This window comes from Euprymna scolopes, chromosome 22 (assembly GCF_053919585.1).
Source record: "Euprymna scolopes isolate OS-2025 chromosome 22, ASM5391958v1, whole genome shotgun sequence".
In the NCBI taxonomy this organism is placed as follows: Eukaryota; Metazoa; Mollusca; class Cephalopoda; order Sepiida; family Sepiolidae; genus Euprymna; species Euprymna scolopes.
This window is the reverse complement of record NC_136503.1, coordinates 67,647,438-67,674,929: the sequence shown is the minus strand read 5'-3', so window position 1 is coordinate 67,674,929 and position 27,492 is coordinate 67,647,438. Positions and strand designations below refer to the sequence as shown.

The following is a 27,492-nucleotide window of genomic DNA, read 5'->3' as shown; positions in this document are numbered from 1 at the left end:
AAATACCATCTGTTCCAGCAGATACTGCAAGCAAAGACCATATGTGTGGGCAACCTCACATATAAGACCTTGGTCAATGTAGGGGCAACCCTTCATACCAATTGTCATTATCCAACTCCCCTACTCTCCGGGGAGTTGGTCCCCATTTCCCCTTCACTCCTCACATTAAAAATCGGCCTTGTGCCTAATTTGCTCGGTGGGGGAGCAAATAAATAACATCTGTTCCGACAGATACTGCAAGCTATGACTAGCAAAGACCAGCTATGATTAGCAAAGACCATATGTGGGGGTCACCCCACATATCTGACCTTGGTCACTGAAGGGGCAACCCTTCATACCAACAGTTTCTAATCCAGCTCCCACTTCCCACCTCTCGGGAGTTGGATCCCCCCTTTCCCTCCCCCCTATCTCCACATTAAAAAACGGCCTCCTGCCTAATTTGCTCAGTGGGGAAGCAAATAAATAAAAGACCATATGTGGGGGTCACCCCACATATCTGACCTTGGTCAATGTAGGGGCAACCCTTCATACCAACAGTTAATATCCAGCTCCCATTTCCCACCTCTTGGGACCCCCCCCCTTTTCCCTCCCCCTCCCTCTCTCTCCACATTAAAAAACGGCATTGTGCCTAATTTGCTCAGTGGGGAAGCAAATAAATCAACACAATGGAGATTCGCAGATACGTTAAAAGTCTGGCACAAGGCTCATTTCACGGAAAGTTTCAAGTTCCTCAAAATGGGAACCTCCTCATAGTTCCACAATTGCATACAATCGTTTACAGGATATATTGTGTTTCTACTTAAATAAAAATAAATGGTTGGTATACATACGACCAGACGATTCCAACCAACAAATAAATTATTCACAATACCCCTCCTCGTCTTCAGATAAACGACAGAACGAAAAAATCGTTTATAATACAAAGATACACAACCAAAAGTAAGCATTGTAAATTATCAATATCAATTTTTAATATAAAAACACCTAAGCGGGTATATATATATATATATATATATATATATATATATATATATATATATATATATATATATATATATATATATGTATATATATATATATATATTTCATCGAAATCGCTCCAGGCAAGTTTGAAGCACTTGAATATAAGAAGCTTACAAGAACATAAAATACACAAACAGAAGATGCCTTATAACCTTAGTCTTGAAAAAGGTCAAATCGGTAGGTAAGATGAATACAGTCAGCAGAAAGATTGATTTACAAGTCTGCAGTTCTTGGGAAGAAGCTACTGAAATAAGAAGCTGTGTGACAATAAGGTATCAAAATATAGCGTCGATGGTGACCACTAGATCAACGACTCAAAAGAGCTGGAACAAAACAAACAGAGACAATTGTGATGAAGACACACGCCATGATTGTATTTACAAAAAGACTGAGACTAGTTATATCACGTGTTGGAAAGAAAGGGAATAAATAAAAAAGAAAAAGGTGGAATTAATTAATCAAATTTCTGCACTTTAACAAGAACACTCGAACGGGACAGAGATTCGCGAGTCCAAATATGACAGCATACATGATCTGATAATCGAGATGGATGGATAAAGAATAGCCCAATGAAAGAGAGAAAGTATTTACTGCGATAAAGAGAACCTATTTTACGAGAAACAAAAAAAAAGAACAACAAAAAAAAACAATTGATCTCGCCAAAGTTTCACAAGAAACACCCGTCTAGCAGAAAACACTATCACTAATTTCCCCCACTCTTTATCTGTGTCTAAACCGTAACCTAGATCCCATGAGCAAAGCTTCTTTCTTAGAACTGCACGCCTATGGAATTGTCTCCCGTTTTCTTGCTTTCCAGCTGACTACAATATGGTTGTCTTAAAGTCTTGCGTAAACAAGTTCTTTATGAGCCGTTCCATATAAGTTAACAAATTTACCGAATCTCCATTACTAACGGTTACTATATTGTCCGATTTCTACTGTACACTCTTTAACATTTATCCTCGAGTGGCCTCTTAGTCTTGATAAGTGGTCATGCTTATGTAAAAAAAACAACAACAATTGATCTAATATATGAACTACAAGAAGGATTTGGCAAGAAAGAAGGATCAAGAAGTGCGTGAGTTGAAACGGCACACGCCTACGAATTAAATAGATGAGGTGAGTTTTAACAGGATTAGAGGAAACAAGCCGTTTTTTACTTGAATCTATAACTGAACTTAGGTAAACTTCTAGATTAGCTGCATATTAAAACTGATCCGAGGAAAATGGCTGAGAGGCATTATCAAAATAGAGAGTAATATTTACAGCAGAGATCTTAATTTTCTGAATAATGGCACTTATGTTGGGAGAAAACGGTGCTGAACTTAGAATAGAGCCTAGTGGAACACCGACATTTTACTGCTATTCATAAAAATTTAGGTACTCGTACAGTAATTCTATAGTCAATATGCATATATAACCAGGTGTGAGGGTGGGTAATGTTGGCTTTATTTAGCTGACTATTGCTATATGTAAATGGACCAAAAATGGGTGCTTACGCTTAGTGTAACCTTATTTATATACTTTATACGTCAATTAATAGGATAGCGCACATATTTCAATTTCGAGACGGTATTATGAAAGATCTTAGGGGCATAATATTGACAGAAATTTACAATTGAAAATTAATATGTTTCAGATTTACATTAAATTTTAACTAGAAATGATTAGAAATGTACAAAGCCTGGTTATTTAGATGTTGCTTTTTAAGACTTTGTTTAAGCTTAAGCTTTATATATTTTGCAAAAGTGTAATTATTTCTCTAAATCTCACAGACGTTAAGAAATAGTCGGGAATGATTGCATAAAGTGAACATTTAAAACAGACCTTCAAACGTTAACCGTAACTTCTCACCGAGAATTAAAAAAAAAATAGTTTGTAGTTTGTGCTATTAAATCATAAAAGAAAAACTTTGAGGTAACAAACTTTGATAACCCTTTCCTTTGCTCATTTTCAGACCAAAGCGTTGTCACTTGAAACATAAGGGGTTACTATTTTAGTTCGTTTGTTGGAAGTAGCGAGATGTCTGTTTATATCATACAAGCAGGGGTGGGAGCCTCCGGCCGTGCCCCGTCGTAAAATACACTTTAATATGATATTTTAATTCGTCCAAATTTCGTGTAGCTTATTGTGGAGTCGTGATTTCAAAGTAAAAAAAAAAAAAGGATTTGGGTGCCATCAGCTGGAATCGAAACCGAAAGCAAAACTGTAGCATTTAAAGCTGTTGATGTTATCACTGTAAGAACGTGACACGTATATTTACTGATGAAAAATAAACTAATTATAATGTACACAATGTATCACGATTTTTTTTCTATTTTGACCAGTTTTTGGTCCTTTAAAACTAGTTTAACCGAATAAAGACCAATACAAAACGGTCCGTAAAAAAATCCAATCATTTGAAGTACCTAGCGCCGCTCTGCCACTATTAGTCTCGGAGGTGATAGAGTTTGAAAATAAGGAAACAGGCATATAGCTTGTTATATATTAGATTAAAACTGCTACAAGTAATAGAAGCAAGAGACAGAAAAGGGAGATAATGATGTCTATCAGTCGCAGGGAAAGAATTATTAGATTATAAAAGCTTTCCGGCGTCTACGGTCCTCAAGAGTGAATAATTGGAATTTTTCTGCTTGTTCTCTCTTTCGTTAACATGTCATGAACTCTGTGAGACATATGGCATGTAGCGCCATCTTGTTAAAAAAAAAAAAGAATTGCATTTTGTCTTGTGTTGTCAGTTGGTCGCTAAGAGAAAGATTAGAGAGATCAGATTACATTTAAGTGGGCCGTTTAATCTGAAACAAAAAAAAAGTGATCCGAGAAAGATTAGAAAGATCGTCCTACTTTTAAGCGGGCTGTCCTGTATGTTAGATACACGACTGTATTTTGTAACAAAAAAGATAGACTAATAAATACAATGCCCATAATAAATTACAGAAAAGGGCATAATAGTAATTTCATTATTATATGCGGAGATTAGCGTTAATGAATCATTTTTATTTCGAATTGTAATTTTTAATGTTGTTTAACTTAATTCGTTAACAGTGGATTATAATAGTCTTGTTAGCATTCTATACCTTAATAGCTTGATTAAAGTTAACAGTTATCGTCCTGTTTCTTTCTTTATTTGAATACCCCCCCTCTAATGTACTTTTCCTCTGCATATGCCTATTCTGCACGCAAACGTTTCACATCCTACGGATATTACGTTTCTGCACTTTTGACATGAACATGGATCACTCGTATTATTTGGATACTTCTCATATCGATGGTTATTTTCACAACGTTTCGGTCGATGTAACCTTCGACCTACTCCAGGTGTATCTTGTCGAAAATACAATTGCGAATTACTTAGCAGTCAATTATGGCTGACGTAACGAGAACAATCAACCCTGGTGATTAAAAAAAAGCCTTTTGTTAAAAATTCTGTGCAGATTTCCGAGATCAAAAGAAAAAAAAATTCCCGAAAAATATGTAAGAAGTTACATCGGCCAAAACGTTGTGCGAATAACACTCAAAACGGGAACAGTACCTCGATTAATCGAAACAATAGGAATTTACCAAAATTGGCTTGTGAACTTCAGATTATTACAGTTATTGGTGGGACAAGTAAAGAGATAGACGTACACTTTACTAGCTGTAGTTTCCGTTCCTGCGTGGGTTTCAAAACAACTATGCCTTGAGAATGTCTTGCCTCTGGATCCAGACGTAGAGTGTAATTAGTGAGACTGAGGATGCGGACAACTGTTACGCGTTTTAAATTAAATCAAAAGCAGTTCATGGCTTCACGTCCTGCAGGTCATGTTCAAACGAGAAGGACAAATATTACCTGAAACTGAATTTAGTTCGTAGTTCTGTTCGTCTTTTTCTTTTCCTTGTTTATTCCATCGAATTGTTTTGCTTCTTCCTTTCCCTTAGCCTTTTCTCTCCAGCCTCTCTTCGTTATCCTTTTGTTTTTATTCACTCTGGTTCTTTCTGCCCTTTTTTTCTTCTTTTTCCCTCTTTCTTATTTCATTTTTTCATATCGTTATTTCATCTTTTTACTTCATTTAACCGTATCGTTAGTTCTGACGAGAAATAACGATGCAGTAACATCGTCATTCTTCATCTTCATCATTTTTCATTTTATTTTCATTTCCCTCACTTCTCCGTTCTCGTTGACGTTTGTCTTCTCTCCACTCCGGTTCCATTTTTTCTTGTTATTCTTACTTTTCGTTACTGAATTTTTGTAGATGGGAATTGGTTATTCGTATTATTTGGATTCATCGGACTACTGTTCTTACATTGAGTGTGATTTTTACAACATTTCTGTCTATGTAGCCTCCGACCTTCTTCATATGTATCTTGTCGAATTCGGCAATGTTTCTGTTCAAGTTGGGAATTTGAATGGTATTTCGAACGGAACTCTTTATTTGCATCACGAGGATAGAATGCGCTTGTTTCTGTCAGCCAAGACTGAGTAAAGGTTTTAAGTAATTCCGCAAGGACCTGTGGCGCAGTTGGTTAGAGTACTTGGAAAAACCAATTGTAAAACGTGATATTTTCCTGAAGGTTGGAGGCTTAATCCTCAGTATGGGCGACCGAAAAATATTACTGCAAATTACTTAGGACGTCTATCCAGTCATGGCTGACGGAACAAGAGCATACTAACCCCGTGAAGAAAATAAAGTGTTCTGCTCGAAATTCCGTTGAAATCCCCAAGTTTGACAAAAACATTCCCGAGTTCGAAAAGATACACTTGAAGAAAGTCGGAGGTTAGATGGACCGAAACGTTGTGAAAATTACACTGAAGATGAGAACAGTAGCCTCCTTTTTTATTTCTCGATGTTGTTATCTCCGCCTTGTGTTACTATTCATTTCCATATTGTCCTTTACGGAAATCGCTCGAAACAAGGTATAAAAACACTTGATATAAAAAAAAAACTAAAATAATACTACATGAAGATAAAAATCAGTAATCGATGTAAGATGGACGGATTTGGACTCAGAAAATAACAATTATTTCCCATTTCTCAGAAACATCGCTCATGGAATGGGAGGGCTAAAGGACAAAATATAGGAAGCGAGTGTTACGAGGCCGCCGAAAGTAAACCATAAGGTTCAATGTCTTCGTTCTTTTTTTTTTCTTTTCTTTTGGTTGATCTGGCCTAAATCCTATCTTTCTCTCTAAATATTCTTTTTGAAATATGTAAACTTTCCAACAAGGATGCGTCGTAGATTTTGTAATGCGATTCTACTTACTTTCCTTTATGAACCGATTTATAACAACAGTCTCAGTTTCTTTTATTTATTAATTTATTTGCTATCATCATCATTTCTAGTTGTTGTTCCACAACGTGTCAGCCAACTATTTCTCTGGCCTTCGTTTACCAGGACGGGATAGGAATTCCGAGTCTCTTAACCGTATCCTCAGTAATTACTGCCTTCCATAGTTGTTGTCGTCTCATCACGTTTTGGCCATCTAATCATCTGGCCGGTTTTGGGTAGGATTGCAACCACTATCTTTAGACAATGCTCGCCTCGAACCGTAGAGATTCAACGTCTCCATCCATTGCAACAGGGGCACCGAAGAGCAAGCAAGGTTTTGATTTTTTGATTTTTTGATTTTATTATTTTTTTTGTACTTATCTGGTCTTCCATCGTTGAGTCCGTACTGAATTATATTTTATTTTTATTATTGAAATATTTTTTAGATTTATATATATATATATTTATATTTATTTATTTATGTATTTATATGCGAACTCATCTTCTATTTCTTGTTTTACAAAGCTGACCAGAGGCTTAGTTTGCCAAAAAAACGTAGTGAAACGGCAACAACAACTATGGAAGGCAGTAATTACTGAAAATACAGTCAAGAGACCCAACATTCTTATCACGTCGCGGTTTACTGCCTGACGAAGGCCAGAGGAATAGTTGGCCGAAACGTCGTTAAATAACATTTATGGAGCTGAGCATAAATATCCGCAAATGAATAAATAAATAAATAAATAAATGTCTTATCTCAAAAGGATTCCAATAAATCAAAAAAATAATATAATCTCAGTTTTGTCCGAAATTTCAAAGGGAAATGCTACATTCTTAGGACAATTAAGTCGCCCATTTTAAATAGCAAATTTATTACAGCACAATGAAATGGTGAACTACTTTAAATATAATGACATGAAATAGACTCATTAAAACTGACCCCTATTTCCTAGCTTCCTCATTATGGCAGAGTACACACAAAGGAGGTTTTTATATCAAGAAAAACCAACTTCCCAGAAGCGAGCACGTTGTTCCTAGCTAAAATATCAATGACTGCAGTCTATACGGTTTGCATTCACGTCAAGAGGACACACAATGTGAATGCATGGATTTTTTTTTGTTTTTTTAGAAGCTGCAGATTTTTAATTATCAACTATTGGTAATTTTGAGTTCAGCTTGGTTTTGCAATTCATCATGAGAATATTGACATCTGGGCAGCCTTTGCAAATAATAAATTATATCATCTATTTACGGAAAGAACACTTGAGAAACAAATAATTATACGAAATGTATTTGTCATTGGCCACCTCGTTCGTGTGATTTAACTCAAATGGATTAGATTATTTTAGTGTGGGACATGTAGAGTCTCATGTCTATGCTTATGAAAAAGATACAATAGGCTATTTATAAGACAGGATTCGAAGAGTTATTTCCGAAGCACCGCCTAATTAGATGCGTATATATATATATATATATATATATATATATATATATATATATAAACTTTCCAACAAGAATGCGTCGTATATTTTGTAATACAATTCTACTTACTTTCCTTTATAAACCGATTTATAACAACAGTCTCATTGTCTTTTATTTATTAATTTATTTGCTGACCATCATCATCATTTCGAGCTGTTGTTCCACAACATATATATATATATATATATATATATATATATATATATATATATATATATATACATTATATATATATCCACAACACACACACACACACACACACACATATATATATATATATATATATGTATATATATATATATATATATATATATATATATATATATAAGCACGACCCGTTTGCTTATATAATCAATAAAAGAACTTTTTTGACGAACAAAACGGGTTTCTGTTCCCAGTGAAAAATAAATCGATAAACGTAAAAACCAATCAACCATGAGAACATGCACTGATATCAACACCGATTGAACGCACATCCTTCAGATTATAAGCCCTCTATGTTACATTCAGCCTCTCCTTATGTTCTCCTCATCCACCATGTTTCAACATATTTGCTTTTTTATTTTATTCTGTAACACCATGTTCAGTAGTGATTGAACAGAAAGAAAGATATACCGTGTCTACTATTATATTTTAAGGTCATCGATTAAGAATAAAATTCGTATTTTTTCTGTTGTTATAGCGACGATGATGGTAGCTTTCTTCACATTGACGTACGTGGATACTTGCTCTAAGGGTAACTGCGCGTGCAGTTTTTTGTGGCCAGAGTTGCGCAATCTCCAACTACACCTCGTCCGAGTTGGCGTTCTTAAATACCAGTGAAAAGTGGAGATTCGGGATGGCTGGAAACAATGCTGAGATATGTAAAGAGCACATATAACTTCTACAATTTCCAAATTGTCACCCATCTGGTACTAGCAAAGCTCAATATTGCTTACCTTCGATGAGCTGATGAGAATCGGTGTATCAACACGATTACGTCGTATATTTTTGTAACGTGTGTAATATGAAAATGTTTATCTAAAAGACATAATGAAAATCAATATATAAAATTATATGTACAAGGACCAGCTTTTAAAATTGTTGTTAGACACGTCAGTCCGTCACGGGTTTTATTTATTTTCAGGTCTCTTTTATGCGATAGAGAAGAAATAAATGTTTGTTTTTGCTGGAAGTTGAAAGAGAAGTTCTTGCTCTTAATGCTTTAAAATGGAAAGATCAGAGTTTATAATTCAGAGGAAGCTCCATTATTTTATTACTATTTCTGCTAAACGAGGAAAATATAAATTAGTCTTACTAAGTTTTTGAATGAGAATGTGTTATTCGTATTATTGTAATTATTCGTGCTACTGCTCTCATTTTGGGTATTATTTTCTCAACGTTTCAGTTATAATATAACCTCTGACCTTCTTCCGGTATCTTTTTTTCCTAAAGACCCGTGGCGCAGTAGTAAGCATACTGGGAGTAATTCAGTGGACCAGTAACGTTCTTCTGAAGATTACAGGTTCAATCTTTAGTGTGGGCGACCGAAAATACAATTGCGAATTACTTGGGATTTATGTCTTGTAATGGCTTACGTAATGAGATTATACTACTTCTGTAAATAAAGATTAAAGCTTGCGTTCGAAATTTCATGAAGATTCCCGAGTTCGACAGAAAGGGCCCCGTGATCCATAGTACGAACAATCTGAATGCACAAATAAATCAATCTCTTTTTCACTAATTCGTCGTCACTTACAAAAGACTTACTAAAGTAAAAAGCAACTCGAGGATAAGTATTAGAATGAGTATTCATAAGATGAATAGATATAAACAATTGAAATGATAACTAAAATGAACCAAATTTGATTATGTTGTGGAGACGCCCATTAATTAACATAGGCGGGTGAGTGAGATATATAAAGGTATGAATCACCAACACCGGGGGAGACCGGCAACGACCGTCAAATAGGCAAGACGCTTATGCTGCCTCCAGTAAGACATGCAACACGCCACCTGCCGGAATATCTCCAATCTGAATATCTACAATCTGAATATCTCCAATATCTATCTGAAGACATGTAAATATGTATATAACTTTTCTTCCTAATATATTATTGGATACCTTTACTTTCGTGTTCTTGTTAATTATTTGTGCATACACAACAGATTACTTTTGAAGACACTTTATATGAGGGTCGTTATAAAAGTAATGTCCTAACTTAAAAAAAAGAAGTTAAAGACCTTTAAAGAAGGTAATTGTACCATCATAATGAGCGACTGTTTTGCTTCTGAATGTATTTTCTACATAGTCACCACCATTTTCACTGCACTTGTTACCAACACTTTAATGGCACATCTCTGCTACTGTGGCACATACATGACAGAGGTTGCTTTCTTAGAGTCTCACATCGTCAATAACATAGACATATTGATGATCACTTCAGCCTATGAATGCATGTTCAATCATCATAACAATGCAATTTGAAATCCCATATTGTCCATTCTAGTTGAATAAAAATAATAGGAGACATTACCTTTGAAACGCCCCTCGTGTTTATAGTATTAGATGATATTTAATTGTGTCGAAGTTTGAAGGAAGGTCTCATTGGAATGTTTGCCGCTGATGGGGTTTTCCTCAAATAAAAATATATCTAAGAAAATCCCTTTTCATGATAGGCATGAGCAGGAAGAAATCTGTTGCGATAGAAGGAACAATAATCGTTTTTACTAATGTGAGCTTTGTCCTCCCTCAGATGTATTTTGTCAAACTCAGGAATCCTTCTGTCAAACTTAGAAATGGCTACGGAATCCGTAAGAATTCGTGGCGCAATGCATGAGTACAAACGAAAATTCAGTTCTAAGCAGCATTCGTCTAGAGGTTGATGTTTCATCTCCAGTGCAGACATCACTAATAATACAACTGCGAATTACTTAAGACTCCGTTTCTGTTTTTGGCTGATGGGACGAGAATAAGCTATTGCTGTGGATTAAATAAATTATTACATTCAAATTTCGATACACATTTCCGAGTTCAACAGGTGGATTCTCGCATCCGACAAAATACCCCCGAAGAATGTAGGAAGTTGCATCGGCTAAAACGATGGGGAAATAACACTCAAGATGAGCAGTGTAGCCGGAAGATTCCACATTATACCAATTAGCGATCGTCATCTCAAAAATTCAGAAATATAAGCAAAAGACAGTTGAAGGTCCAAGGAAAAACAGATATTAGTGACCCAACATCAAACACACTCGATGATGAATATGAATAAGATTGATAAATTGTCTTTGCAATGTTGAAGTATATTATCAGAGGATTCACAATGATGTTTCGATATTTTTGATATAATAAAAGTATATGATTGGAAGGTTCTATTTTTAGACACTAGTGATAGGGACTGACGCACCAAATGGAGTCACGCTCTGCTAGCAATCGATGAGAAACCGAAATCACTCATTAAAACGTACTGGATATTCGAGAATACCCACTTGTAATTTTCCGTGTCTATGCAAGAATAAACGTTTTTCTTCGTCTTTCTTTTTTTACATGGGAGATCACCACTTATCAAGGCCAGGAAGCCACTCGGGGATAAGGGTTATTGTGTGTACAATAATCAATGGGATAATATCGTAGTAATAGTTGGTATTAGAGATTTAATAAAGTGTCTTACTTAAGGGGGCGATTAATGAGGAATTTCTTTATGTTGGACTTGAAGACATCCAAGTTGTAGTCAGGTGGGAAACAGGCATACGGAAGAGAATTTTACAGGCGTGCACTTCTAAGAAAGAAGCTTTGTTCATGGAATCTACGTTTTGATTTAGGCACAGATAAAGAGTGGGGGGAATTACTGACAGTGGTTTTAGCTAGACGGGTGTTTATCTTGAAAAAGGGAAAAGCTACTCACCAAAACTTCTATTTTTTTATCTCAGGACTTAAACACATTAGCTACCTATTGGAATCACTTCTCAAATGGAGCATAGATTGCAATTCAAAATGATAAATAGAATTAATTGTTTAACTATGAGGATGGTTCATTTATAAACATTGATTCCATAGGTTGTCACAGTGGTAGTGGGGATAGCTACCTCTCACTAAAAATGCCCTCATTGTGTGTGTCTCAAATAGCCTCTGACAACCAAATCCATCCCCTGGCTTGATCATGTGGTTTAGCTACTAATCTCGGCAGAACTGTTTATACTAACTGGGAGAAGAGGTTAGAGGGGGAGGTCCACTGGCGCCTTGAAACCAATCACTTCGATCAAGTGAGGCTCGTCAAGTTTAAATTTCTGAATCAAAACATCCACTGCCTTGCAGGATTCCCTTATCAGAGGAAACGGTAAGGGAGTAAACAGCCCTAACAGAAAATCCGGATAGTTCCTAAGACGGCCTAATTTACATTGTCATCACCAGCAGTCTCTCCGCCGCAGTTAGAGCCAAGCTGTATCGAATCTGTCTTTCCCTTGGATCCTCCGGCTTCGTGGAGAGGTGGATCCTGATGGACTGGCAAGAGCTATTCCCCATATCACTCTGTTTCAGCTATATAGCTGACTGTTACACCATCGTTTCCCAAATAGGGATGGTTGCCAACAACACTCACATTGAATTTAAAGATGGCCATGTGTTAGCCTGGCGGGAAGCTGTCCCATTATAATATGTTACACAGATCGGAAATTCTTTGAAAGAAACGTTGTTGATTGAAATACTATTTGCTGCAAGAACAAGCAGGAAGCAAATACCTTTTGCCGTTGGGGTGGGAAGACAAGTTCCTACTGAAAATATCTTAACAAACTAAAAATAGAGAGTGTGGTTAGTTATTCAAGGGAAGCTTCATTGTTTGTCTAAACTAGCTAAGCATTCACCAGTACCTCTATTGTAGTAATTAGTCAATAACTGTCGATTGTAAAAATCACCACGAGGAGAAAAGGTAATGGATTATCAGTTGAATGTTAAAAAGCTTGAGAAAAGATTAATGGAATGACCCAAATCTTTTTTCATCTGATGACAATTTATGACCCTCATTTGTAGATATTTTCCGAACTAAGGTCCATCACCAAATAAGACGTACTAATAGTTGGATATAAATGGCTACTATGTAGGAAAATATCACCAGGGACACTATGTATGGAGTTTAACAGCCAGATATTAGTTCATATTATATTAAAATTTCGGCCTGTTAGTGACGTCAGAATTTAAAAAATTAAGGCATTCCTGGTAAGGAAAATATGCAAGTAGAAAGCTTCCCGAAACCTGGAGCTCTCTACAGTAAAGGGGTGGACTATTGTTGCTGTTCTGATTAGTCGGATGTATTGATATATAGAAGGATAACATGTGCTACGAACTCCCCCAGAGTACATTATATAAAAGTAGTTTTACAACGCGGTGATGGGGCAGGTGGTGGACATATTACACTGACCAAGAAGGAAGCATGCAAGTGGAAGATGCACCAGCCCAAATGTGGCAACGATACTCTATTCATATGTATAAGGGGCGTGTTCTAGTTCGGTTGCCGCAATAAAACGCGCAGCTTGATTGGGCGCACCTCACGATTATCTGATCATTTTGTTTGGCATTGTTTCTTTAAATTGTAATTGAAATATACTTTTTATCTCTTTTACTTTTGGCCACTCATTAGCAAAGGTTCGTGACATCACTTTCGGCATATAAAGAAACATCAAAGACGTTTGACATACACGAAATATATGCCATCTAATAAAATTCTTGTATTTTTTCCTGATTATATTGCATTTGAAATATATATCCAGAGGTGTTTATAAAAAGACAACTAGATTTACAAAAATACAAAATAAAGATTATGACTAATTCGTCTCAGGTAAAATCAGCCATAACTTTTGATGGAAAAAGATCGTAAAATAAAAAACTAATTAATCTGCGTATATATATACATATATATATATATATATATATATATATATATATATATATATATGTGTGTGTGTGTGTGTGTGTACATACATACATACATACATACATACATATGTAAAGTTACGCACATTTATATACGTAAACCCAATGCGTTGTAGACAGAGTACGTCGCAAGTAGACGAAGACAACGAATAACTCGAACTGTCTCGTAACAACGACATTTATCTCCTCATTCTACCGCCACGCGAGACTTCTCGTTATAGCTGAGATGTCTCTCACGTGATCTTCTTTTCAAACATGCCCCCTAACGTCATCTATCTATTTAACGTGATCATCCTTTATATAATCTTTTTTTTTTCCCCATACCGGTGAGGTAATTTCTCATGGTTCATACTCACGTCCGCGCTCTGATACACACACAAACACACACACACAGACACAAACACAAACACAAACACACACACACCCACATATATATATATATTTATTTATACATGCATGAATATAGATAAATGTATACACATATATACACCCACATTGCTATACCTAAAGGCGTTGTAGTATGATCCTAGCATCGTGTTTAGTCTTGAACATAGTGATGATTCAATATGGTAAAACAAACACTGTTGAAATTGAGCTCAGCCTAACAAATCAAATGACCTAAAAAAGAGTTCAATAATTTTTAATATACTAATTATTTCATAACTAATATGTCAAACAGGAATAATAAGGATGATATAATATTTTAAGTAAAATTCTATTCAGAAAATGTGCCAAAACAAGATATACCTCATTTGATTCGCCTTTTGTTCCTCGAAAATTATACCTGTTAATATTTGACTTTCAATTAAAGTATCCTAGTGTTCACTTCAATTAATAAACTTAACTCCAAATCGAGAAGGCAAAAAGACTGATATGAGTATATTTGCTGATGACACTACTCTCTATAACAGGCACGGGGTGAAAACAAATGAACACGTATCTAAGGAAATGGCAGAAACACTAAATGAAGACCTCCAATCTGTAGTGGAATGGGGACAAAAATAGATGGTCACATTCAATGCTGTCAAGACTAAGCTTGTTTTCTTTAATAATTACAAGAAACCTTCTCTACCATCAATAGCAATGACCAAAAAGACATTATCTGAATGTATATCCTTTAAATTCCTCGGCCTAACATTGACAAGGAAATGAAGTGGAATAAATACATTGAGAACATTGCCAAGGCTGCTGCGAAGAAGGCGGGATCTCTTTACCGTGCTAGGAACCTACTTACGCCTGAAAGTATCCTGTACTTTTATAAGGCCACCATTCGCTCATGTATGGAGTACTGCTGTTACATTTGGGCTGGTGTATCTGCTACTTGTCTCTCACTCCTGGACAGGGTTCAAAAGAGAGTCGTCAACCTGATAGGTACTGAACTGTCATATAGGCTTCAGTTTCTGTCCCATCGACGAAATGTTGCATCACTCAACCTGTTCTACAAGTTCTTTAATGGTAGATGCTCTGACGAACTACAAGCACTTGTACCCCCTCGACGTAAATACCTCCGAAAAACCCGACAAGCAGCTAAATCACACCCCATCACAGTAGAGATCCCTAGGTGTAAGAAAGCCTTCTACTCTAATAGTTTCTTCCCCAGAACTGCTAAACTTCCGGGATTCTGTTTTCCAACTGTACTAACATGCAGAAGTTCAAGTGTAATGTGAGCGAGCATCTTGCTACTCATCTCCCTTCATAATAGCCCTTCAAATTATATACCCAATATTAGCCTTCTACTTCAAAGTGGCACTGTGCCTTGTTTAGAGTGAACATCGAATAATGAAAAAATCCGCAGAAACAAATGAGCTTAAAACCAGCTTTAAATATCTACCTTTAAGGCAACAAAGAATCTCTAATAGTATTTGTTGCTGTATAAGGTTATACAACGTAACATTTAGTCCGTATGCCTCGACTTTCTCTTCGTGACTTAATCTCCACGTTTCTGTTTTATCCAATCGTGAAATCGGCCGCGGATTGACATGTGATGAGAAAACGATACAAATGACTGTGCAAAAACACCTAAACATCGGCAGTGTTAATGATTATCATGAATTTGGTCGTTCTGTAGTTACTTCTTACAGGAAAGACAATGCTATTAAGGCCCCCAGCAGATTTAAAACAGCTTCTTTAATCCAACAAATGTGTAATATTGATACAAAGTTTTCTTTTTCTAAAGTTAAGAACAGATCGAGGAATTTAATTTGCGAGGCTGTATTGCAAGAAGCAACCCAACGATTTCTGTAAAGAACAAAAAACGCCGTCTGGGCTTCGCCGGATGCTCTGTAACCCATGACTTTTCATATGTGTTGAAAGTGATTTTTTAGCGACGAAAGCAAGTTCAATAGGCCAGGCAGTGATGGTAGTCAGTACGTCTGTCGAAGGAAGGACGAATAATAGAATCCTAGGTGTACAGTTTTAACGTTGCATGATGCAATGTAGCTAAGCCAAATAAAACAACATCAAACCGATTTCGAGACTTTATGAAGGTACCTATATAAAGTTCTTATCAAATAGCCTCTCTACGCGGACAACGTTTATCGAAAGATAATTTTTTATGTGGGAAAAATACAGCTCGCCAACAAAGGACACTGTGGATAGAAATGAACATTAAGAGCTTTATAAGCGATCACAGAATATTCTAAACTTTTTGTGACACACGCACACACATGTATGTTTACCTCGGAATATATATATATATATATATATATATATTTGCCTAGTAAATTTTTTACCAGACATATATATATATATAGTTATCCACATACAGTACTGTTTCACTGTTTCACAGCTAATCAGTGTGGCTAGACAGGCAACTCCCTCAAGCCAGGATTAAAACCCGACCGTCTCTCTCTCTCTCTCTCTCTCTCTCTCTCTATATATATATATATATATATATATATATACTAGTGCTACAGACATATATATATATATATATATATATATATATATATATATATCATCCCGAAAGGATGAAGCACTAGTGTTACATAAGGGAGGGAGAAGAAACGGATTTGGTCTTGGACACTTTACTTGAGGGATACTGGTACCCTGGTGATGACGTGTCCATTTTACTAATGAAGAGAAAAAGTTTACGACGATGAGAGAGAGAGATATTACAAGTGTTAAGAGACGAGAGAACGGGACCCAAGATCTCTTAAACCGTTTGACTGGTGGTTAGGACACTTGTTGTGGATGTATGTGTTTATATATAGAAGTTCATACCTGGTTTTGCTGCTCTGGGAGAGTCTTCATCTGGGTGGAGCTCTCTTGCTGTTTTCGCCGGAATACACAAGATGAAGACAGATGTTGGGTTTTCAACCTTTTATTCTCCCAGGCATGATCTGCAGATGTCGCCATCGATGGTCTCCACTGTGGGTACCTACCACGTCCCACGTCTGGGGCGCGCATCTCCCCCCTTACTTAGGAGAGAACCATTTTAGACTTCTGCTCGGCTTGGCATTTTCTGAGAGACTCAACGTTTCACCAACCTTGCCACGCAGCATCACATGACATCCGGTTAGATGAAACGTCACTTCCTACAACGTGGATTTACTACAAAAATATCTCTCTGACCTCCTCCCACCCTCTCCCTCTCTCTCTCGATCTACTATCTAATAGAGACACAGAGAGAGAAAATAGAGAGAGTATGAAAGAGCCAGAGAGAGAGAGAGGAGAGATGCTCTTTAACATTCCTCCACCCCTTTTTTATCAAAATGTATGGCAAGCCATACATTTTTAATAACTAACTAACTAAAAAAAATAATTATGTCTGAAGTACATCTTTATTCTTTCACTTTCCGGACTCACCCCTTTTCCAAGAAAGATCAGGCACCAGTACTCTTCTACAACACTATCAACCCTTCTGCTGCTTCTCGAAAGTCCCTCCTCGACATTAACTTGCTTCCAAGTTAGACAAAGATACAGCTTTGCAGATATACATCTTGTCTAGGCGGTCGCATTGTTGGATATTTTCCACTGACTCTGCTCTTTATTTGGACCACTTGGCCAAACAAATGGAGACTCAATTTTCGATCACTTTTTCGAAATGGGGCCAGCATATCGCAATTACGACCAGAACGTCGGATGCTCCATGTTGGTGGTAGTTTTATCGCATGGGGACTCGAACCCCAGACCCTCAGATTAAAAGTCTGATGCTCTACCGACCCAACCATCCCACTCGCGTTCTCGACTTTCAGCATAGGCCTAAGTCCCAGTTTTTTTTTTTTTTTTTTTTTACTGTAATGCCCTGACGTCTTTCTTTGAGTGGTCCTATTACTGGAGCTTTGTTCTATTCAATCTACCACTTCGGGACTTCACAAAGCTCTTCTACTAACTCCCTTGGTTGGTCTAAGCCAGGATACGCCTTCACACTGATTCACTCGGAGCCTGTTTGAGTTCCTGGAACCCGACAAGATACGGAATCATCACTCTCTAACTAATGCGCCAAAGCTTACTTGCGCATCGATTTCTAACTAAGTAGCTTTCCCTTTGTGATTTTTCCGTATTCCCAGCAAGTCCCAAGATTCCAACCCAGATATCCCTCACACATTCCTCTAAAAAAATAAAAAAAAATAATAAGGCTCTATCTTGTCCCTTACGTAATCTGCATCTTTCCCTTTCTTCTATCTCCCCGTGATTAGGCTTGGTACCGACTGTCCAGTCGCTCCGTACCCTGAGGAATTATCGCGACCTCGCACGCCAGACTTTTGTTGGACAAGGCTTATTGCCGTTGCTTGGGCCTACGTGGCATCTTCCAACTCACTGGAACCACTAGTATTGTTTTAACAGGGTTCTCATTACTCTAAAATAGTATTTCCCCTGCCAAATTTTCTAATTGTGACAATACCGTGGCTTATAAAAAAATAAAACAACAGAAAAAACTGCTTTCTACAGCCTAATCGCCTTGTAATTCTCATGAAAAAAATGCAACTACGCGCTAAACGTCCCCAAAATATAACTAAACCAACCAAATCTATTCCAAAATAATTTAATTTAATAATACCAATTAAATTCACCCAGCATGTTTTTTTTTTTTTTTTAATTTGGTACCTTTAATTCACAATAGGGTAACATTTTACTTCTAAAATTCTTCCTCCACCCCTTTTTTATCAAAATGTATGGCAAAGCCATACATTTTTAATAACTAACTAACTAAACTAAGGAGGGAATACATACGCTACCCGCTGGCAAGAAGACTGTCCTACGATAAATCGATAAACTCAAAATTAAATAAATACAACAATAAAATTGCCATGTAGCGCTACCCTGCGCTCTTCAAGGTCAAACTCCTTTATGACCCCATGGCTTCTTCGTACCCATCTCGGGACTTCCAGAGCATCCTTTGCTCCCGGTCGACACTACTCGTGGTCGATAATTTCACGGCTCCTAGCCGAACAACAATAAAACACAAAATCGAGGTCCATCTGCCTCCTACTTACATCTCAGGATTTACGGACAATCTTCTTTACTCCTAGGTAGCACAAAAACAACAACAAAAAAAATCCCATCCCAAACCTTCACCATTTCACATCAAATGTTCTTAATTAATTTACCTCCTCTATGACTATACTTAATTGGTCCAAGAGTAATCAAGTCGGTTTTATTTATTCTACCCCATTTACCTTTGTGTGGTCAACACCTTTATTTATTCTACCCCATTTACATTTGTGTGGTCATCACACAATGGACATGTCCTCCGACTGTCCATATTAGTTACAGAGATCGCCCATTTCTCTATAACTATCTCGTGCTTCCCTGAGCACCTACCAAAATATGGATTTTTTTTTTAAATGTATTACGAGGACGTTCTGTATCGCCCTCCACCGACTTACGCATCCGGAACAAAAAAATTCTGTCGAAACTACAAGAACAAAACAACAAACAAAAAAAATATGTATACATGACCACCTCGAAACTAGAATAAATACCGACTGACTTCCTGACCTCATTACTCATAATCCAGCAAACCGTCTGCCTGTCCAACTACTGTATTTCGATTTTAAAAAAATCCTTATTCCTTATTCTTTTGTCTTCCGACATCATCCCATTTTAAAAATTCTCATTTATGTTTTCCTTGCATAATCCCGTTATCTCAAAAATTATTATAAATAATTGATATACCTCTATCCTTTCATCATCTTATTTAAAAAAAATTAAATTACATTGACACCACGTGGCAAGACCATCGATGCCCCCATCTGCTATACAAATACAAGATAACAAAAGTACAGAAAAAGAAATACAGAAAAATACACATGGCAACTCAACAATACTTAATAATATTCAATAATACTTAATTAATATATACTTAATTAATTCACTTATAACTAACAACTTTCAGCAAAGTTCAACAAAATTATCACAGATCAAATTGTCCACGTAAGCAAAGTTCAAGGGTTTCTGAAACTAAAAAAAAAATCATTATTCTTTTACAATTAACCACAGAATTAAATTAAAAAGTTCCGCTTCTATTCTATTCATATAATTATAATTTACTTAAAATTAATCCGGAGGGATGCCACATCACCAACCTGATTTTTATTTATCACCTAATACTTTCGACAATAGTGTAATTTCTTCTTTTTTTTTATTTTTTTCAAATCTAAAATGACATCTTGCTATTCCGAATGCATTTAAAAGTTCTCTGTCCCTTATTTTTGTAACGCTTTGCTAAATTCAACAATGTCAAATGACTGACAGGTTTATAAACTGTGGATAAGCTCGATGTTATTTTGCTTCAACAAATGTTCGTTTGTGTTGTCTTGTCTATTTAAATATATATATACGTTTTTTTTTCTTTCTCCGTGTTTTCAATTCTTTCTCTGTGTTTTTCAATTTTATTTTTATTTTTAATATGGTAAATTAATTTTCTTTTCTCTTTTGTTTTTCAGTCGTTTTCAAAGCTTACAGCGTATTTTTAATTTTGGAGTTTAATTTTCTTCTAAATGCGTATGGTATTCTTCATGCCTTTGCTATCTTTTTCAACACATAACTGAATCATTTTTTTCTTCTTCTTCCTTCCTCTCTCTCTATCTTTCTCTCTCTCTACCCGTTTTTCACTGTTCTTCACTTATTCTCTTTTTCTCTTCATTTTAACTATTCTTTCTTTTTTTATTCCACTGTCTCTTCTCCGTTTTTTTCTCCCTCCTTTTTCCTCAATTTCTCTTCTTGTCTTTATTTTTCCTCGTTATCTCTTTTTCTCGTTATGTCCGTGGCAATCCAGGTTTCGATATATATATGCCCCATGCGGGGGCAAGAAGGTCAACGGCACCAAATAACATATATGTTACATAAGGGAGGGAGAAGAAACGGATTTGGTCTTGGACACTTTACTTGAGGGATACTGGTACCCTGGTGATGACGTGTCCATTTTACTAATGAAGAGAAAAAGTTTACGACGATGAGAGAGAGATATTACAAGTGTTAAGAGACGAGAGAACGGGACCCAAGATCTCTTAAACCGTTTGACTGGTGGTTAGGACACTTGTTGTGGATGTATGTGTTTATATATAGAAGTTCATACCTGGTTTTGCTGCTCTGGGAGAGTCTTCATCTGGGTGGAGCTCTCTTGCTGTTTTCGCCGGAATACACAAGATGAAGACAGATGTTGGGTTTTCAACCTTTTATTCTCCCAGGCATGATCTGCAGATGTCGCCATCGATGGTCTCCACTGTGGGTACCTACCACGTCCCACGTCTGGGGCGCGCATCTCCCCCCTTACTTAGGAGAGAACCATTTTAGACTTCTGCTCGGCTTGGCATTTTCTGAGAGACTCAACGTTTCACCAACCTTGCCACGCAGCATCACATGACATCCGGTTAGATGAAACGTCACTTCCTACAACGTGGATTTACTACAAAAATATCTCTCTGACCTCCTCCCACCCTCTCCCTCTCTCTCTCGATCTACTATCTAATAGAGACACAGAGAGAGAAAATAGAGAGAGTATGAAAGAGCCAGAGAGAGAGAGAGGAGAGATGCTCTTTAACACTAGTGTCTGTAGGTATTTAATTATTATAGTAAAAAAATAATTATGACAGCCCCTTTAAGAAATTCGTTTCTTATCGTTGAGCACTTTCAGTTAAATTAAAGTCGGTCAATTTAGCTCTTATGCATAGATCATCATATAACGATTAGATCACTATCTGACTGACGTAAATGAACATTTAAAATTAAAATGTTTAAATTTGACGTAATTTTACGCGTTTAATGGTAGCCGAATGGATTAGGTCTTCGCTAACCGAGCCTGAGATGTCTCGTGATGCGGGGATCGAATCGCTCGACTGGTATTAATCGTGACACCATGCACGGAAGATTCCCGAAAGGATGAAACGCTAGTGTCTGTAGGTATTTAATTATTGTAGTAAAAAAATAATTATATATATATATATATATATATATATATATATACATATAGGATGAGTCACGGAAAACGGATGATTTTAAACCTCTCCTTACTCTCCTTGAGTAAGATATAAGAAGTGAGGAAGGTAGTAGTTAAACATGCTGAAGATGCCGTTTAGTTTTTTTTTTATTGATTTTGAATTGCTTTACTTTTCAGTTTAGTAAATATTTTTATGGACATTATAACTTTTTTGTTAAAATATTCTAAGAGTTTTATTTTTCTTAAAAACATCCGTTTCTTGAGACTCATCCTCTGTGTGTGTGTGTATATATATATATATATATATATATATATATATATATATTGTTACAAGAAATAATAACAATAAGAAACAAGTTTCGTAAAGGGGCTTACATTATTATTTACTATAATAATTATTAAATACATACATACACTAGTGTACATATATATATATAATATATGTATTTATATATATATATATATGCGTGCGCGCGCGTGTGTGTGCATAGATATACATATAATAAGGTTAATGAAATTCCTTAGACATGGTTAACGCAGTTCATCTAAGAGTAGGAATATTGTTTGACAAAAACCAGCTAACATTGATGATGGTCCTTATAACTAAGTTGTTACTGTCATTAGTTCAGAGCTGCCGAGACCGATAAGGTTTCTGTTAGATGTGTAAGCAACCTATCTAAAAGAGGTTAAACGTATTATAAACCTGAGAGTCTTTTATTGACAAATCGTCACAGTCAGTATGCCATTTGACCCTCTGTAACTCACTCAAACTATAGAGGTGAAAGCAGAATTCTATTATTAAGAAAATCACGCACCTTGCCTTTCAGAGTTCTCGTTTTTTCTTCTTTTTTTTCTTTTTTCTGCGCATTCTGTTCTTAATACACGTAAGCACGAAATCTGAAAAATACTTGTAGGGTGGTCACACTCGAAACCGAGTAGCCAACCACACACACACACACACACACACACACACACACACACACACACATATATATATATATATACAGGCGGCAAATTTAAGCTAAATTTAATGTAACCGTTTAAACAAACTATTCCTCATTTGATTGGCCTTTTATTCTTCTATAATTTTACCTGTTCATATTTGGCTTTTAATTGAAATATTCTAGTGTTCACGTCAATTTAAAAAAATAACTTCAAATTGAGGAGGCAAAAAATGTCCGCACAATCGAGAATTGTTATTTAAATGTAACTTTAGGACATTCATGCAACACAAATACAACAGGAACACAATGAACTAGTTAATATTTAGTAGCATAACCCTTCTGCAATTTGACAGCTTGCAGTCTTTTGGGAATTCCTTGAATTAGACTGCAGAAATACTTCGGGAAAAGGGCATCCCACTTTTGTTAAAGTTTTGTCTAAAGTTCTCTCAACTTTAAAATTATATCATTGCGTAGCTGTTGCTTGATGTAATACCGTAGGTTTTCGATAGTATTGAGGTGTGGATATCGTACAGGTTCATCTAAACACGGAATATTAGTCTCTTCCCGGAACCTCTTGACATTGCCAGCTGTGTGAATGGGAGCATTATCCTGCATGGAGATTGGGTTATCATCCAAATTTCGACCAAAGTCCGGCAGAAAATGCTCAGTCAACATATTAATGTACTTGGTCGAATTAATTCGACCTTGCAAGCGAACTATAGGCGCTGGACCATTGGTACTAATAATGCTCTACACCAAAACTGAACATCCGCTACCTTGCATCGTTGACACTAACACCTAGGATTACATTATTCGTCTTTCCCCCGATGGACGTACTGCCTACCATCGCTGCCTAACCTATCGGACTTGCTTTAGTCGCTAAAAAGCACGTTTGACCAATATGAAGAGTCATGATTTTCATTGCATCTGACGAAGTCCAGACGGCGCTTTCTGCTCTTTATAGAATCATTGGCTTGCGTCTTGCAGGTCTGTTGTTAATATATGCTGTTCTTAGCTTTTTAAGCTTTTCTTTGCCTTTTGGCCAAGATCAAAGTGTAGTATCTGTTCCGGCAGATGCTGCAAGCTATGACTAGCTATGACTAGCAAAGACCAGATGTGGGGGCAACCCCACATGCCTGACCATTAACCAGCTCCCATTTCCCACCTCTCGGGAGCTGGTCCCCTTTTTCCCTTCCCCCTCCCTTACTCCTCACATTAAAAATCGGCCTTGTGCCTAATTTGCTCGGTGGGGGAGCAAATAAACACCATCTGTTCCGGCAGATACTGCAAGCAAAGACCATATGTGGGGGCAACTCCACATATAAGACCTTGGTCAATGTATGGGCAACCCTTCATACCAATTGTCACTATCCAGCTCCCCTACTCCCCGGGGAGCTGGTCTCCATTTCCCCTTCACTCCTCACATTAAAAATCGGCCTTGTGCCTAATTTGCTCAGTGGGGGAGCAAATAAATACCATCTGTTCCGGCAGATACTGCAAGCTATGACTAGCTATGACTAGCAAAGACCAGATGTGGGGGCAACCCCACATGCCTGACCTTTAACCAGCTCCCATTTCCCACCTCTCGGGAGCTGGTCCCCTTTTTCCCTTCCCCCTCCCTTCACTCCTCACATTAAAAATCGGCCTTGTGCCTAATTTGCTCGGTGGGGGAGCAAATAAATACCATCTGTTCCGGCAGATGCTGCAAGCAAAGACTAGCTATGACTAGCAAAGACCATATGCGGGGGTAACCCCACATATCTGAACTTGGTCAATGTAGGGGCAACCCTTCATACCAATTGTCACCATCCCTCTCCCCTACTCCCCGGGGAGTTGGTCCCCATTTCCCCTTCACTCCTCACATTAAAAATCGGCCTTGTGCCTAATTTGCTCGGTGGGGGAGCAAATAAATACCATCTGTTCCGGCAGATACCGCAGGCAAAGACCATATGTGTGGGCAACCCCACATATAAGACCTTGGTCAATGTAGGGACAACCCTTCATACCAATTGTCACTATCCAGCTCCCCTACTCCCCGGGGAGTTGGTCCCCATTTCCCCTTCACTCCTCACATTAAAAATCGGCCTTGTGCCTAATTTGCTCAGTGGGGGAGCAAATAAATACCATCTGTTCCGGCAGATACTGCAAGCTATGACTAGCTAGGACTAGCAAAGACCAGATGTGGGGGCAACATCACATGCCTGACCTTTAACCAGCTCCCATTTCCCACCTCTCGGGAGCTGGTCCCCTTTTTCCCTTCCCTCTCCCTTCACTCCTTACATTAAAAATTGGCCTTGTGCCTAATTTGCTCGGTGGGGGAGCAAATAAATACCATCTGTTCCGGCAGATACTGCAAGCTATGACTAGCTATGACTGGCAAAGACCGGATGTGAGGGCGGCACCACATGCCTGACATTTAACCGGCTCCCATTTCCCACCTCTCGGGAGCTGGTCCCCTTTTTCCCTTCCCCCTCCCTTCACTCCTCACATTAAAAATCGGCCTTGTGCCTAATTTGCTCGGTGGGGGAGCAAATAAACACCATCTGTTCCGGCAGATACTGCAAGCAAAGACCATATGTGGGGGCAACTCCACATATAAGACCTTGGTCAATGTAGGGGCAACCCTTCATACCAATTGTCACCATCCCGCTCCCCTACTCCCCGGGGAGTTGGTCCCCATTTCCCCTTCACTCCTCACATTAAAAATCGGCCTTGTGCCTAATTTGCTCGGTGGGGGAGCAAATAAATACCATCTGTTCCGGCAGATACCGCAGGCAAAGACCATATGTGTGGGCAACCCCACATATAAGACCTTGGTCAATGTAGGGACAACCCTTCATACCAATTGTCACTATCCAGCTCCCCTACTCCCCGGGGAGTTGGTCCCCATTTCCCCTTCACTCCTCACATTAAAAATCGGCCTTGTGCCTAATTTGCTCAGTGGGGGAGCAAATAAATACCATCTGTTCCGGCAGATACTGCAAGCTATGACTAGCTAGGACTAGCAAAGACCAGATGTGGGGGCAACCCCACATGCCTGACCTTTAACCATCTCCCATTTCCCACCTCTCGGGAGCTGGTCCCCTTTTTCCCTTCCCCCTCCCTTCACTCCTCACATTAAAAATTGGCCTTGTGCCTAATTTGCTCGGTGGGGGAGCAAATAAATACCATCTGTTCCGGCAGATACTGCAAGCTATGACTAGCTATGACTGGCAAAGACCGGATGTGGGGGCGGCACCACATGCCTGACATTTAACCGGCTCCCATTTCCCACCTCTCGGGAGCTGGTCCCCTTTTTCCCTTCCCCCTCCCTTCAATCCTCACATTAAAAATCGGCCTTGTGCCTAATTTGCTCGGTGGGGGAGCAAATAAATACCATCTGTTCCGGCAGATACTGCAAGCTATGACTAGCAAAGACCAGATGTGGGGGCAACCCCACATGTCTGACCTTTAACCGGCTCCCATTTCCCACCTCTCGGGAGCTGGTCCCCTTTTCCCCTTCCCCCTCCCTTCACTCCTCACATTAAAAATCGGCCTTGTGCCTAATTTGCTCGGTGGAGGAGCAAATAAATACCATCTGTTCCGGCAGATGCTGCAAGCAAAGACCATATGTGGGGGCAACCCCACATATAAGACCTTGGTCAATGTAGGGGCAACCCTTCATACCAATTGTCACTATCCAGCACCCCTACTCTCTGGGGAGTTCGTCCCCATTTCCCCTTCACTCCTCACATTAAAAATCGGCCTTGTGCCTAATTTGCTCGGTGGGGGAGCAAATAAATACAACCCCACATATAAGACCTTGGTCACTGTAGGGGCAACCCTTCATACCAATTGTCACTATCCAGCTCCCCTACACCCTGGGGAGTTGGTCCCCATTTCCCCTTCACTCCTCACATTAAAAATCGGCCTTTTGCCTAATTTGCTAGGTGGGGGAGCAAATAAATACCCATTTTGGCGTTTTGGCCAAGATTAAAGTGTAGTATCTGTTCCGGCAGATACTGCAAGCAAAGACCATATGTGGGGGAACCTCACATATAAGACCTTCGTCAATGTAAGGGCAACCCTTCATACCAATTGTCACTATCAATCTCCCCTACTCCTCAGGGAGTTGGTTCCCATTTTCTCTCCATTCCTCACGTTAAAAATCGGCCTTGTGCTTAATTTGCTCAGTGGGGGGGGGGCAAATAAATACAGCTTTTCTTAGCCTTTTTGCCAAGATCAAAGTGTAGTAACTGTTCTTACTACATGCTGTACTTATTGTGATATAAAGTGGGGAATCACTTTTCTGTATTAATTTAATGTAAAATGATCACTCACTTTACAACCACTCAATCTCAAAGCCATTCAAGTCATTCTCCAGATCATTTAAGTTGTTTTTGAAGGATTCCAGTTATTTTTAAGCATTCAATTCATTCTTATAGTCATTCAATTCATCTTTAAGTTCATTAACGTAATTCTAAGTCATTTACTTTTTATTTATTTAATCATTTCAACCCATTTTT

General features: G+C 37.9%; 1 long non-coding RNA gene across 1 annotated transcript; it reads right to left on the bottom strand.

Annotated features, from left to right (window-relative positions):
• Positions 1–16,882: 16,882 nt before the first annotated feature.
• Positions 16,883–21,451, bottom strand: LOC145243458 (uncharacterized). The gene is made up of 2 exons (XR_013862886.1): positions 19,340–21,451; positions 16,883–19,298 (listed from the first exon to the last, which is right to left on the bottom strand). It is a non-coding gene; the product is annotated as an uncharacterized LOC145243458 (long non-coding RNA).
• Positions 21,452–27,492: the final 6,041 nt, after the last annotated feature.